This window comes from Chlorocebus sabaeus, chromosome 26 (assembly GCF_047675955.1).
Source record: "Chlorocebus sabaeus isolate Y175 chromosome 26, mChlSab1.0.hap1, whole genome shotgun sequence".
Lineage (NCBI taxonomy): Eukaryota > Metazoa > Chordata > Mammalia > Primates > Cercopithecidae > Chlorocebus > Chlorocebus sabaeus.
In genome coordinates this window covers 48,794,562-48,809,085 of record NC_132929.1, presented here as the reverse complement: position 1 = coordinate 48,809,085, position 14,524 = coordinate 48,794,562, and positions in this window count along the sequence as shown.

The following is a 14,524-nucleotide window of genomic DNA, read 5'->3' as shown; positions in this document are numbered from 1 at the left end:
CCCAGCTTTTTTGGAGGCCGAGGTGGGTGGATCACTTGAGGGCAGGAGTTCAAGACCAGCCTGGCCAACATGGTAAAATCCATCTCTACTAAAAATACAAAAATTAGCCCGGTGTGGTGGTGCACGCCTGTAATCCCAGCTATCCTGGAGGCTAAGGCAGGAGAATCACTTGAACTCTGGAGGCAGAAACTGCAGTGAGCTGAGATCATGCCATTGCACTCCAGCTTGGGTGACAGAGTGACTCTGCCTCAAAAAAAAAAAAAAAAAAAATTACTTATGTCTTTTATGAAAGAGGTTGTCTTTCTTGACTTATTTTATGATTTCTTCTTTTTGTATTGTCTAGCTATTTCCTTTGTTTTCTATATTTCACTCTATATTCTGTGTTGTGTTAAAATAATGTTTTATTTGCTTGAATTTTCTGCGGTAATTTAGAATTCAGAAATTCTATTTTCAGTTACTCTACTAGTGTCTTTAGGCTTGGAAAATTATCCTTAAACTTTGTTTCTTTTCTTTTCTTTTCTTTTCTTTTTTTTTTTTTGGAGAAGGAGTCTCACTCTGTCGCCTGGGCTGGAATACGGTGGCATGATCTCAGCTCATTGCAACCTCCACCTCCCAGGTTCAAGTAATTCTCCCTGCCTCAGCCTCCCAAGTATCTGGGATTACAGGCACCTGCCACCATAACTGGCTAATTTTTGTATTTTTAGTAGAGACGGGGTTTCGCCATGTTGGCCAGGCTGGTCTCGAACTCCTGACCTCAGGTGACCCACTGTTTATTAATGGCAAGAACATAAAGCTTTTCATAAACCTCACTTTTAAAACATGTGTAATCATCTATGAATGAAGTAAATAGATCCAGACTCAGGGTTTTCCAACAGACAAGGTGTGTGGCATTTTCTTGACCCTTTCAACTCCCAAAGATTGGGCTGATAAAGGAGCCCTTTGCAGACATTTGTTGTATCTCTGCAAGCCCCAGAAATGCATTCCAATCAACCTGCGACCCATGCCAGCTTGTACATTTTCTAACCAAGAAAGTCAGATGCAGTGGGCAGTTTCCTCTAAACAGTGTCTGACATGAAGGTCACACACCTCCAGCACACTTCTTTCCATCCTGCTCTCAAGGGAGAGGGGACTCCCTATGCAGGATGGGGGGCTTCTCTGCTCCTGCTGCTTCCTGTTCCATGGCATGCTGGCAGTTAACAATCTCCAGATAAGTGTGGCATGATGCTGATGCGGAGATAGAGAGTTGAGCCCAGCCCATGCAGAACATGACTCCTGTACAGTTAGGAAATTGCTATTTGTTTTTCTAGATTGTCAGGTCTGCACCTGAATTATGTATAGACACTGAAGGAAGAATCTAAATAATGCCTTCCTTCTCTAGGGCCATCTGCCAGGTTCTCCTTCAAAAGGCAGAGCATGCAGGAGGCAAATCAAACAGCATGCTTCCTGTTCCTTCTTCTTGGTGGGCCCCACTGCAGGCCAACAGCACTGTCTCATTTATAGTTCCCAGTGCTGTCGTCAGTTTTGTATTTTGGTCTATCCTCATGGCATTTTAATGGGAAGGCAGGAGAAACTGTATCAAGAACAGCCTTCTGCTGCCATGCTAATCCAGAAGCCATATCTCTATATTTTTTTCAAAGTATATGATGTAACTTAAAACCTCCCCCATGTCAGGAAATGCAAAATTTGCAGTTCTTGGGGGAACATTATATCATCATCTTTGCATTCACTTAAGGTATTTTACTTAAGAGGCAAAGTAGTAATCTAAGATACTTCCTATTTTACATGTATTAATGCAATAGTCAGAGGTTAATATTTCATTAGGGTTGAACTAAGTATTTACAGATGTGCATTCGAAGGGTGAGTAACCTAAAATTTACCAGCTGGGGGAGGGAACAAATCCATCCATTTCAAAATGATTCATGCTAACCGTAATGGTGTCTCATGTTGAGAAAGTATAGTATTGTAATTGTATGCTTCTCCTAGTGGAACATTGGTAACCACTTTTTAAAGGACTCTTGCATAGTGCCTACACATGTGAAGGACGTTTAAAAGCTGGAGTGGAGTTAGGGGGATCAGGTAAGATATTGAGACACCAAAGAGAAAACAAAAGGACTAAACAAAATCTAGTGGTTTTTTTTTTTTTTTTTTTCCTGGGCTTTTTTTCTTTTTGAGCTATTGTTTCTTTGCTGTGGAGTGCAGTAGCTCTATGCTTTGTTATTTTAGCACTTGTTTTTATACTGCCTCTACTAACTGTACGAGCCTGGGCAAGTCCCGCGTCTGAGTTCCATCAGCTGAGGCAGGGATATGTGGGGAGAAAGGAAGTGGATTGCATGACAGCATCCATATCCAATCTTTTCTTGGCAGGTGTAGCTAAGGGCTCAAGTTGGAAGCTTCAGAGAACCATGCGGTCTTGGGAATAGAGTGTGGAGCACACATTTATTAACCTCTGTTAATAGACTCTGGCATAAGAAACCTGTGATCCAGATCCTGCTAGACTCAGTGCTAAGGGACTACAACTGGGGCATGGTGCTCACATCCAGACACCTCTTTTGCTTTTCTTTTTGAGACAGGGTCTTGCTCTGTCACCCCGGCTAGAGTGTAGTGGCACAATCACAGCTCACTGCAGCCTCCCCCGGGCACCTCAGCTTACCCTCCCGAGTAGCTGGGGCTACAGGCTCAGGCTACCACACCCACAGGCACCTCATTTTAAGAGAAACACTACAAGAGAGAATGGAATGTGCCTGGGAAGGAGTATCCAGGTGGCAGAAATTAAAAAGAAAGAAACACACATATACCATGAATTGGAGAAAAAGAGATTGAGGAAGAGGCAGAATATTATGAGATATTAAATCGGAGAAAGAAGTTACAGTTTGCCTCTATAGCTCCAGGGGGCAGGACTAGAAACAACGTCTGGAAGTGGGAGGGGGAGGATTTGACTCATTGTAAGGAGGAATTTTCTCACAACAGAGGTTGTTTAGCTGTGAGAGGGTGTCTGCTGAGTCCTTGCGTTCCTTAGTATAGTATTTAGTTTATGTAGGAAGTCAGAGGGATAGAGAGATACAAATCAGGGTTCCTATTTGGAGGGAACAAATAATTAGAGGACCCCTAATGTTCCTTCTAAGATTTACCTCCCAGTTTGCTATTCGTGTATGGGATTTATAACTGAAATATTATAATATTCAAATCTTGGTACTACTTTTACGTCCAATCAGACCATGCTGCAGTAGAAACGTGTATCACGGGGTCGCCAGAATCACAAGATATCTCCTCAAAAGACTTACTCTTTGCTCCAGAATTTCAGAGCAAAGGTTTTTTTAAATTTTTTTCTATCTTTTGATAGCTTAAAAAAATCATAGTTCTTTTTCAATGTATAACAGTATTTTCAAAATACCTCTCAACTGAGGTTAATTTACTGTTAACCCTCTCTGTCCTTCTCTTGCCCTCCACACGTGCTATTCAGGCTTAGCCATGAGGCTGAGTAAACAAGGAGGGAGAAATTGGACAGAGGAAGGGGACAGCTCAACGCCCACCTCTTCCAGCACAGGTTACTTACAGTAAATCCTGGGCAGAAGGAAAGGATGCAAAAGAAACACTCCATCTTCTGGACTAGGCGACTATAAGTACAAAGAAGGGAGAGTATGCTGATTAATTTCATGTGCCGACTTGACTGGATGGAGGTATGCCTGGATGGCTGCTGAAGCATTATTTCTGGCTGTCAGGTCTGGGAAGGTGTTGCTAAAGGAAATTGGAGTGTAAGTTGGTGCACAGAGTAGGGAGGATCCACCCTCAACGTGGGCAGGCACTAACCAGTCTGCTGGGGGCCCAGATAGAACAAAAAGGCAGAAGAAGGGCTTTGTCTCTCCCCTGTTTCATCCCCGCTCCCCTTGCCCTCTCCCCTTCTCCTCCTCTCCTCTTTCCCCACCCCCTCTCGATTCTGGAGTAGGATGCCCTTCTTCTCCTGCCCTTGGGCATCAGAATTCCAGGTTCTTTAGAACTTTGGACTCTGGGACTTGCACCTGGCCTCTCAGGGCTCTCAGGCCTTTGGTCTCAGATTGAGAGTTATATCAATTGGCCTCCTTGGCTCTCGGACCTTCCAACTTGGACTGAGACATGCTCATGGTTCTCCAGCTTGCAGACAGCCTATCATGGGACCTCTCAGCCTCCATAATTGTGTGTGCCAAGTCCTCTAATAAATCTCTTCTCATCTATCCATATCGATCTACCTATCCCATTGGTTCTGTCTCTCTGGAGAACCCTGATTAATACAGAGAGGAAAGCAGGAGAATATGATAGTGTGCCCAGAACTCTTCCTTGAGGCCTTAGCTCAGGGGTAGTGAGGAATGTTAGACAGGTTATGGGGAATACTAGCGGGAGGCGGATGTTTGCTTCACATTTGGGACTCTGGAAGGAGCTCATCTCAAAGGCTGTGCTGCCCTCGCCTGTGGGGCCACATCAGAGTAGCTTCGTGGGGCAGCATGATTTGCCAAAGGAGAGCTAGAGTTGCTTCAACTGAGGAGCTGTTGGTATTGATGTGGCGTGGGTAGGGCCCAGAAGACCCCGCATACCCCCAAGTAGGTGGGTGTTTAGGAACTAGCTGAGTTGAGAGCTGATGGGCATGTAATGGGCCTGTGATGGTGAGGGGCAAAGAGTTAGACTGGTCCAGGGAGTGAATGGAAGACAGGCAGAGCTCAGAGGGGTCTGTGATGCCCACAGGAGTTGAGGGGCCAGTCAGCCAGGGAGCACCACTGTAGCTTCATCAGGCTGAGAGACCAGATCACAGACAATGGCAGAGGAGGTTTACAGAGCAAATGGAGATGAGTCGCACAAAAGATACCATTGCCACAAAGGCCACTGAGGACTCAGAGAGCCACGTAGGAGCACAGACAAGGCCTTCTTTCCTCCAGCCAAGGTCACTGAACCACACCCCATCCTCATACACCTAGCCACCATCTTGCAGAGGATATGAGAGAGGCAAGCATCTTTAGCTAAAGGGATTGAGCATTTTCTTAAGGAGAGTGTTTAAATGGTTGCACCACACCAGGTTTTAAGACTAGACTAAAATTTAGGAGTTATTTTCTGGCATCCTTTTAGGTGAGGGGCAGGGGGGTGTCTGTTGTGGACAACCTAAAGAAGGAACATTATCTTTACACATCTGAGTTGGAGTATGAATAATTTTTTTTTATTTCATTACAAATGCCAACAGCATAAAAACTGTGGCGTTGACCTCGTGGACAGACACTTGTATGTCCAGGGCCTAGGGTGGTGCCTAGGACAAAGAATGTGCCAAATAATTATTTGCTAAGTTAATTAATAGCAATTTTCAGTAATAAGATGGAAGAACATTTTTACAAACTCAGATATATTATTGTAGAAATATCAGTCACTTCCTTGGTTCGATGCAGGCTCTCTAGGGAATCCATACAATTCAGTCTCCATCTGAAATAGGACCAGCAAGATAAGGTATCTCATCAGGGAGAAATTTAAAAGATGAAATGGAGTAGGAGGGACTAGCATCAGAAAGGACTATGTAATAAAGGTCACTGAGAGAAGATGAAAGAAAAAATCAATGAAGAGCTGCAAAAGACGGAAAAAACATTTGTAATAGCTGAAGTTAATTTAAAGCAATGACAAGTGGAGTTGGTTTGGATTATGTGTATGAGGCCTAGTATAGTCCATTTTATTTTTATGCAGTATCCTTAAAACTTCATGTCATAAAGCACTTAACATAAAACACTCAATAAGAGAATCAATTATAGACTGAAAATGACATAAAGATAATTTAAAATTTTTTTCACATTGCATTTTCATGCCAATTAATTTCAAAATGAGTTGCTGGTTTGTTGATTTGCAATTTTGCTATCGAACACAACTCTCTTCTTTGCATCAGCACAGCCTGATACATTCACGACATACAATCAAAGCCCCTGGAAATAATGCTTTCATAGTACACGCTATGATAGAATTTCTGCAAAGCTAAAGATGTTCTGCTCATCCTAAACACCCTTTTCTTTCTCATCCACCTTTTCTGATTCTTTTTATTTTACCAATGCAACGTATCTCATATTTGCTACAGCTCGGACTCTCAACACCTCTTGCCTAAACCAGGGATAGAAGATACGGGTGCCTCTCACAAGACCCAGACTTCTCCACTGAATGCTAAGCTACCTACTGAACATCTGCATTGGATACCTAATAAGCATCTCAACCTTAGATTTTCAAAACCCAGTTCCTAGTTTGTCCCCAAATCTGTTCCTCAGGGAGCCTCCCCCAAGCTCAGTAAATGGCAATTCCATTTTTTTCTGACTGTTCAAGCCAAAAACCTTGGAGGTTTTTTTTGGCTCTTTTCATTCTTTCACATATCAGGCCCATTCCTTCATCAAATTCTGAAAGCTCTACCTTCAAAACACAGCCCAAATCTGATCGCTTTGTGTCACCTCTCCAGCTCCCACCCTGGGCAATGTCACCATCATCTTTCATCTGGATTATTGCAATACCTTTACAACTGGTCTCTCCTGGCCTCCCTAGAATAGCCAGGATGATCTCTTTAGATTGTATCACTCCTCTGCTCGAAGTCCTTCAATAGCCCTCCATTTACTCTGAACAGAAGCCAAGTCTTCCCTGTGGCCCGCAAGGCCTTCTATAATCTGGCCTTCCCCTCACTTCACTCACTTTATCTCCTCCACTTTCCCCATCTCACTTTATTCCAGACACACTGATCCCCATGCTGCTCAGAAAAGAAGTTAGGCATGCTCTTGCCTTTGGGCCTCCGCCCTAGCTGTTCCCACTGGCGGGAACATTCTTGCCCAGAAAGAAGCACGGCTCACTCCCTCACCTCCTTCAGGTTTCTGCACAGGAGGCACTTCCTCAAGGAAGGCCTTCCCTGGTCACCTTCATTAAAATAGCAGTTCTCTGATTCTCCTTTCCTGCTCCCTCCCCAACCCCCTTAACCTGCTCTATTTTTTCCCATAATCCTTATCTCCATCTGACCTACTATATTACTTTTTGTCACTGCTCGTCTGAAATCCCTGAAGCTCCTCCTTCCCTCAGAGAATGTAATTTTCTTGAGTTCCACCTGGGATTTGTTTGTTGCTTTATTCTCACATTGTAAAACAGTGCCTAGCATATGGTAGGCAATAAATAGATATGTGTTGAATGGATTGAACAACTATGCCGGTGACTTAGCCACCCTTAGCTACCCCACGGAACTCACATTTGTTCCAGGAAGGGTCTGTGAAGGTAAAAGACAGGCAAAAGTGGTTTGCCAAGTTGGCCTGGATGAACCGCTCTAGGAGGGACCCTGGAACTTGGCAGTTCCAGTTAGGGGACCAGACATCGTGGGTCCACAACTTGTTTATACCACTTCTATGGTTGTCTTTCTTAGCCTTTCTAGCTTTCATTTTCCCTCCTTTCCTCTCCCTACCATCATCATCACAGTGGTCAAAAAGTCTTTATGATGGTTTTATGAAATACTTCCTAGTTCTAGGGCATTGTGTAAGCAGCTGCAGGGATCCAGGGTGTGGGCTGCCTGATATTTTTAGGCAAAGAGACTGTTCAGCAATGGTCTCACCCACATGAATTGGAACAGAGTGGGATCGAACCACCTGTCCCCATTACTGCTGTGTGACTGGTGCCTCCAGGCCTGATCCCAGGCTTGATCCAATTAGTCCTTGTAGTTGAAGGCCAAGTGCAATTAGCTCTAGGTTAAGAGTATGGACTTTGATAGACCTGAGTTCAAGCTCTACCACTTGGTAACTCTGGGACTGAGGGAAAGCCACCTAAATTCATCAAGGTTTCGATTTCCTTATTCTCAAAATGGAAAAAATAATACTACTTTCTTCAGACAGCTGCTGTTAGTTATTAAATAAAAACTCAACTCAAACACATGGCACCGTGTTTGGCCCATAGCAAGGACTTAACTAGTAATAGATGCTGTCGCTATGGTGGCTATTTCCACTCAAATTGAATAACCAACCACCACGAGAGGCTCCTGAGAAGAGGAAAGTCATTTAACTCTTATCCTGCCCTCAAATGCTTAATGTGGATCATTGGGACTCTGACTTTTCAGTGGCTCTGTTGTGTCCTTGAAGTTGCTGAGTGGTTAAAACTGTGGAGAGTCCATGAGACAGAGCCAGAGGGATTTAGAAACAAAGTAAATGTTTACCTGCATTTTATGTGCTCGGTCTGTTAAATAGCTCTGTTTTCATTGACTTGGTCCACATTGATCAGTGATTCACAGGAGACCTTAACTATGCACTTCTATATATAAAGTTGATGTAACTGGGGTTTCTTTAAACCACTTTTGTATTTTTGTATGTTTAGAGTATACTTTATCATTATCATCAACTGAAAAGCAACGTGCTCAGCTCACATATGGATTTCCAATCACATGGCCATTACTGAAGGAAATGTGACCCAACGTGTTGAGGATATCATCTAGCTTCTCTTTTGCTTGATGTATGTCTGCGTAGTTTTTGTATATATGTTAAACTGCAAACACTTTGAGGTGAAAACTGGGGTATCGTGGCCGGGTGTGGTGGTGCACACTTGTAATCCCAGCATTTTGGGAAGCCGAGGTGGGTGGATCACCTGAGGTTAGGAGTTTGAGACCAGCCTGGCCGACATGGTGAAACTCCATCTCTACTAGAAATACAAGTTATCCAGGTGTGGTGGCACATGCCTGTAATCCCAGCTACTTGGGAGGCCGAGGCAGGAGAATTGCTTGAACCCGGGAGGTGGAGGTTGCAGTGAGCCAAGATCGAGCCATTGCACTCCAGCCTGGGTGACAAGAGCGAAACTCTGTCTCAAAAAAGGAAAATAAAAATACAAAACAAAACAAAACAATAAAACTGGGGTATCACTTTCTTTTACTGTTCTCCACAAAACCTACTTGTGGTCTGCACAATGAGAAATGTTGAACACGGGTAGATAGCTGAAAGCCTGAACATTGAGTGACACTGGGTTTCTAACTCACATTTGCATTCTGAGACTGCAGGGCTTTTTGGAATTGCAAATGGCCTCTCTCTTCAATCCCTCAGGACTCATTCCTTCACATTCTTAGATCCACAGGTCTCTGATAATACACATTTGTTTATCTGTGTGTATAAGAGTCGTGTGTGTGTGTGTGTGTGTGTGTGAGAGAGAGAGAGAGAGAGAGAGAGAGAGATTGAGAGAGACCTGTCCTATGTTTCAGATGAGATTCAAACCTGTCTAGGAATGTCTGATGAGCTGAAGGACAGATCCACAATGAGGAGTTGATTTATATGAAGGTTTAGTATGAAAGAAAAGGGAAGGCATTTGTTGGAGCTTATGAAGGGGGAGCCTGATGTCAGCCTGGGAACTTATTCTACAGCCCCTCCCCCAAGGACTTGGGCCTGAGGTCTCCAGAGAGGCACTGGAGGACAGAACCATTTCCACAGGAGCTTGGAATGTACAGAGGTTGCTGGGCATCTCTCATAAGGTAGGGAACTCTGCTGGTACAGTCATGCTTCAGCCACTTCAGGAGCATAAGGAGAGGACTTGTGGTACAAACAGCAGCATCCTTACAGAGGTCCTGCATAAAGGGACATGGATGAGGCACTCCCTCCAGCAGCTGGAAAACATACCAACATTATGGTCCTCATTGTTGACATTGTTTGAGTGTGCCCCTGTGCCAGGCTTAACGCAAGGCACATTTAATCCCATTTTACAGGTTGGAAAAGCTGATAAATTATTCCAGGTCACACATGCTTTGATTTTGCAAAAATTTTGTTTTAGGTTGGGTGCTGTGGCTCACGCCCATAATCCCAGCACTTTGGGAGGCCAAGGTGGGGGATCACTTGAGGTCAGGAGTTCAAGAGCAGCCTGGCTAACACGGTGAAACCCTATCTCTACTAAAATACAAAAATTAGTCGGGTGTAGTGGCACATGCCTGCAATCCCGGCTACTCAGGAGACTGAGGCAGGAGAATCACTTGAACCTGGGAGGTGGAGGTTGCAGTGAGCTGTCATCACTGCACTTCAGTCTGGGCGACAGAGCGAGACTCTATTTCAAAAAAAAATATTTTAGAGATGAGGTTTCACTATGTTGCCCAGGCTAGAGTGCAGTGGTTATTGACAAGTGTTATCATAGTGCACAATAGCCTCAAACTCCTGGTCTCAAGTAGCCTGGTCCTGCCTTAGCTTCCCAAGTAGCCGGGACTGCAGATGCATGCTACCATGCTGGCATGTTTGGAGTCAAATTACCTGGAATAAAATAATCTGGGTAAGTTGATTCCAAGCCTTATGTTCTTAATCACCCTTTGTTATAGCTCCAAGGTTGTATGAAACAGAATAGGCAATCCGGACATAGACTGAAATATATATCATATAAAGTATATATTTTAAATCAGGGCAGGTAAAGATGGATTTATAAATAAATGTATTTGGGCAAGTGTACAGCCCTCTGGAAAAAGGTAAATTTGGATCCCTACCTCATACTGTATACTAGAACAAACTCCATATGGATCAAGTATATATGCTTTAATATAAACATAAAATCATATAAATGCTAAATGAAAACATGGACAAATATAACATTGGAGCAACTGCTATAACATTGGAGTAGGAAAAACTTTTCTAATGGCTCAAACCCCAAAAGTTCACAAATAAAAACTATGATAAATAAATTTATATAAAAAGTCAAAAGACAAATGACAAATATAGAAAAAAAGAGCTCATCAGAAAAAGGACTAATCTTTATATAAAGAGGCCTAAAAATTGATAAAATAAAGACCAATGACTTAATAGATAATTGGCAAAGGACATGGGCTATTCAGAGAAAAAAAATGCAAATGATCCTTAAATATATGAAAAGATCTCATCCTAACTCATAATAGGAGTAATGTAATAAGATGCCATTTGAAATGATATTAAGGTATCAATTTTTACATATCTGACTGGCAAAAATCCAAACAATTGATAACATACTCTGTTGGTGTATGGGAAAACAGGCATTCCCCTATACATATATGCTAGGGGAAGTCCACGATGCCACAGCTCTGTGGAGAGCAATTTGATAATATCTATTAAAATACAAGGCATTGATCTTCTACCCCAATAAGCCTATTTCTGGTAATTCATCCTACAGATCTACCCACACAGGTACAAAATGACAGATGCCTAAGTTAAGCTATTGCTGCATTGTTTATCTTGGCAAAGATTGAAAACAGCCCAAGTGTCTATCATTTGGAATCTGATTGACCCAGTAAATACACACTATGGAATATTATGCATTTGTAAAATGCAAGGAAAATTACATAAGGATCTCTCTATATATTTTATGTATATTTTGTTTGTTAAAATATACAAGTGTATCCCCAAGTAGAAAAAGCAAAGGTGCAGAACAAGGTATATGGTTTGTTACCTTTTGGGTGAGAAGGGGAGAAAATAGAAATATATATTTATATGGGCATAAAGAAAAGTGGAGGGAAATGTGAAATAGTAAAATGGAGATTGTGTCTTGGGGGAAAGATGTAGAGAACAAGATGGATGGGGGATGGGAGAGAAAACTTTCACTCACTTTTTATATATTTTAAAAATATTTTTAACCATGAGAACATATTATCTAATACAAGTAACTCAAAGAACTTTATTGTCTTTATGTTTGTCGACTGCTTTCCTCAACATCGTGTGCTGATTTTAGCCTTGGATAAGAGCCTGACCTAGTTTTGGTCTATCTTCAAAACAGTGAACAGATCCCAGAGTTATCAGCTGTGCAAATTAGAACGAGGTCAGCTGTATTTGGTCCAAGAGTGTTAGCATCGGAGGCTGAGCAGGATGATTTCCTAAAGATTTTGGAAGAACTTTACAGCTGAGCATTATTGGGCACAAGAATGACAATAATCTAATTTAAAGTTATGAGTGGCCTGTCCCAAGAGAAATGAAGTCCTCAAGACTATTCTAGAAGGGAGATTCATATCAGAGCCAACATGGGGCTTCACTGTCAGCTCTGGTGTTTGGGAGCCCTCCGCATGTCTAACCTATCTGACAATGAGGAGGAAGTAGGTCTCAGAGCTCTGAGTTCTTGGAGGCATGGCCAAGGATAAGGGGGGCTGAAACATACCTTCAACCTCCACCATTCTTTGAAAGACAATAGAGGGAGTTGAAATGGAAGAAAAACATAACTGGACAAAAAGAGTAAAAGACCTGAATCAAAAGGTTAAATAGGGGATAAAATGAAGGAGAAAGGAGCTAACGTGTTTTGAGTGTCCGTTTGTCAGTATTTTGTTGTTAAATCCTCCCAATAGCCCTGTGAAGTAGGTTTTATTATTCACATTTTTAAAGACAAGGAAACTGAGGCTCAAATGGGTTAACCAAGCCAAGCACGGGAAGGTAGGAAGCAATGAAGTCAGATTTCTCTGATGTCACAGTCCGTGCTTTCTGTACTGTAACTTTCAAGTTCAGATTTAGCAACAGGTACTTCTAGAAGTCGTCATCCTTTTCCAAATAGCTCTTGGTTCTACTGGTGTCCCCAGCCCCAGCTTCCACCAACACGGGAAGATTTGAAACATTCCCGGAACTGCTCTTGGACCTCCAGAGCTTCCTGTGTCCCATCCCACATAATCCTGCATTTTTCCTGCTAGTCACGATCTCTCCGTGCCCTGGCCCAGGCCTCACATCTAGTTAGTGTTATAACTCTTGTAGATGCCTCTTGAAAGGACAACCATCTTCTCTCAGGGCTTTTGTTTGTTTTTAGAGCTTTTTCTCCTAAGAAACCTGCTCTAGGACTGGTTCATTCCCAGTTCGAGTGGTACCATTTATGTCAAAATCCAAGCTGTCCTTTCCTGCCTAGCATCCCAGGTATTAGAAGCCCAGGCATCTGCATTTCCCCGACTTCTGACGTGTCTCTCACTGACTGCTTCAGGAAACTCTCTGATGTGTTAGGAAGAAGGCTATGCCTTCCCTCTGACCTGAGAGGCTGTATTTTGGAGGAGAGGGTCTTTCTGACGTCATCTCCTTTTTTCTGAATTAGGGGTCTTGCGGTCAACCTGTGAGGGGGCAGGTTGTACAGTCAGATTTGCCTCCACATCTTTGGAATTGCCATATTCAGGCGAGCCAGCAGCCGTATTTCATCTGGCTTATCGTATTTGGGTGGTGGCTAATTCAAGTATTTCTCTCCACGCCCAACATTTCCCAGTCACCCAGAGACAGCACATCCTTCTCTCATTTGCAGCCTACAGACTCCTTTCTGCTTGCCCAGTCTCTTTTCATATGCTGCCTCTTCTGGAATCAATAAAATTTCAAATACACTTAATCACTTAAATACCAGTTTTGTGGTGCTCTTCATCTGACTGAGATATAGACATACGTGTATATGCATGCAGAAGACACGTGGTACGCTGCTGTTTACCCAAGTCAAGATGCTGCCATCCTGAGGTGTCTTGCACCATTTCTTTTCCTCACCGAGTCTCTCAGTGACAGCCCAGTGACCTTTTGTCTGAAACAAGGCCATATCTGTGAAGTTAACGTCCACGGCTGCACACATTTCGGCTTGTAAGCCATAAAGGGACATCCACAAGTCCTGACTCTTTATAGATAAATTTAACACATACATATGTATCATCCCCGGGTGCCTCAGATAAGAGGTCTGTGGAAGAACACGGTGTTCATTTATATTCTTCTCATAGCTGGAAGCCGCATTAAGCAGTTACTTTTTGTTGATGAACCTAGAGCCCTCAGGCCTGAGTCCTGGTCACTCCTCTGGCCAGCCTCTTCTGGGTATGAAAGCTATTTCCCAACCTGGAAGAGCTAGGAACCCAGTATACGAAGCATCTCGAAGAGATGGCACTGGCAGTTGCAGTCCCTGCTTGAACTCGGGGAAACAAACCGCCCACTTTCCACACTGTTGCAATTTACTACAAGTCTTAGCACGAACAGTCCCTGTTTCAGCCTGGCACCCAAATGTCTGGGGTTTGGAAATTTATAATTGGAACTTGAAAGAGCCACCAGTACTGTCTTGGGGAAAAAAAAAAAAAAAAAAGGTTGAAAGACTTTCTTGCAAACATTGTTACTTACACATGCCAGGTAATTTACAAGGTTAGTCCTCAAGCCTCTGTTACCTGGGTAAGAGTGAGTAGTGTTTCTGGGGAGGACATCTGTGCCTCTCTTCAGCGTGATGTCACAGCCAGCTTTTTAATGGCTTTGATTCTCTCTGCTCTGAAAATTGCGGAGGAATACTGGAGATTCAGGTGGGAATGTTCAGCAGGTACAAATGAATTCTGCCAACCATAGCTCACATTCCTGTTTGCATACAAATATCCCCTAAGATTTAAAAATGTCGAAGTGAGGAGTGTAAGTCGACTGATTTCCTACCTTCTTCACGAAGGTTTAGTGTCAGAAACTGACGGGAGAAGGTTCTCAGCTCAGGAAGGTGACCCAAGCATGTTTAAATATACGCTCATATCTTTATTTTAAAATTTTAAACCTTTAATTTTAAATGTTAAATAAACTCACTTTTTATATTATGAAAATGATAAGATATGGCTGTAAAATTTTTGAAAAGCTTGAAG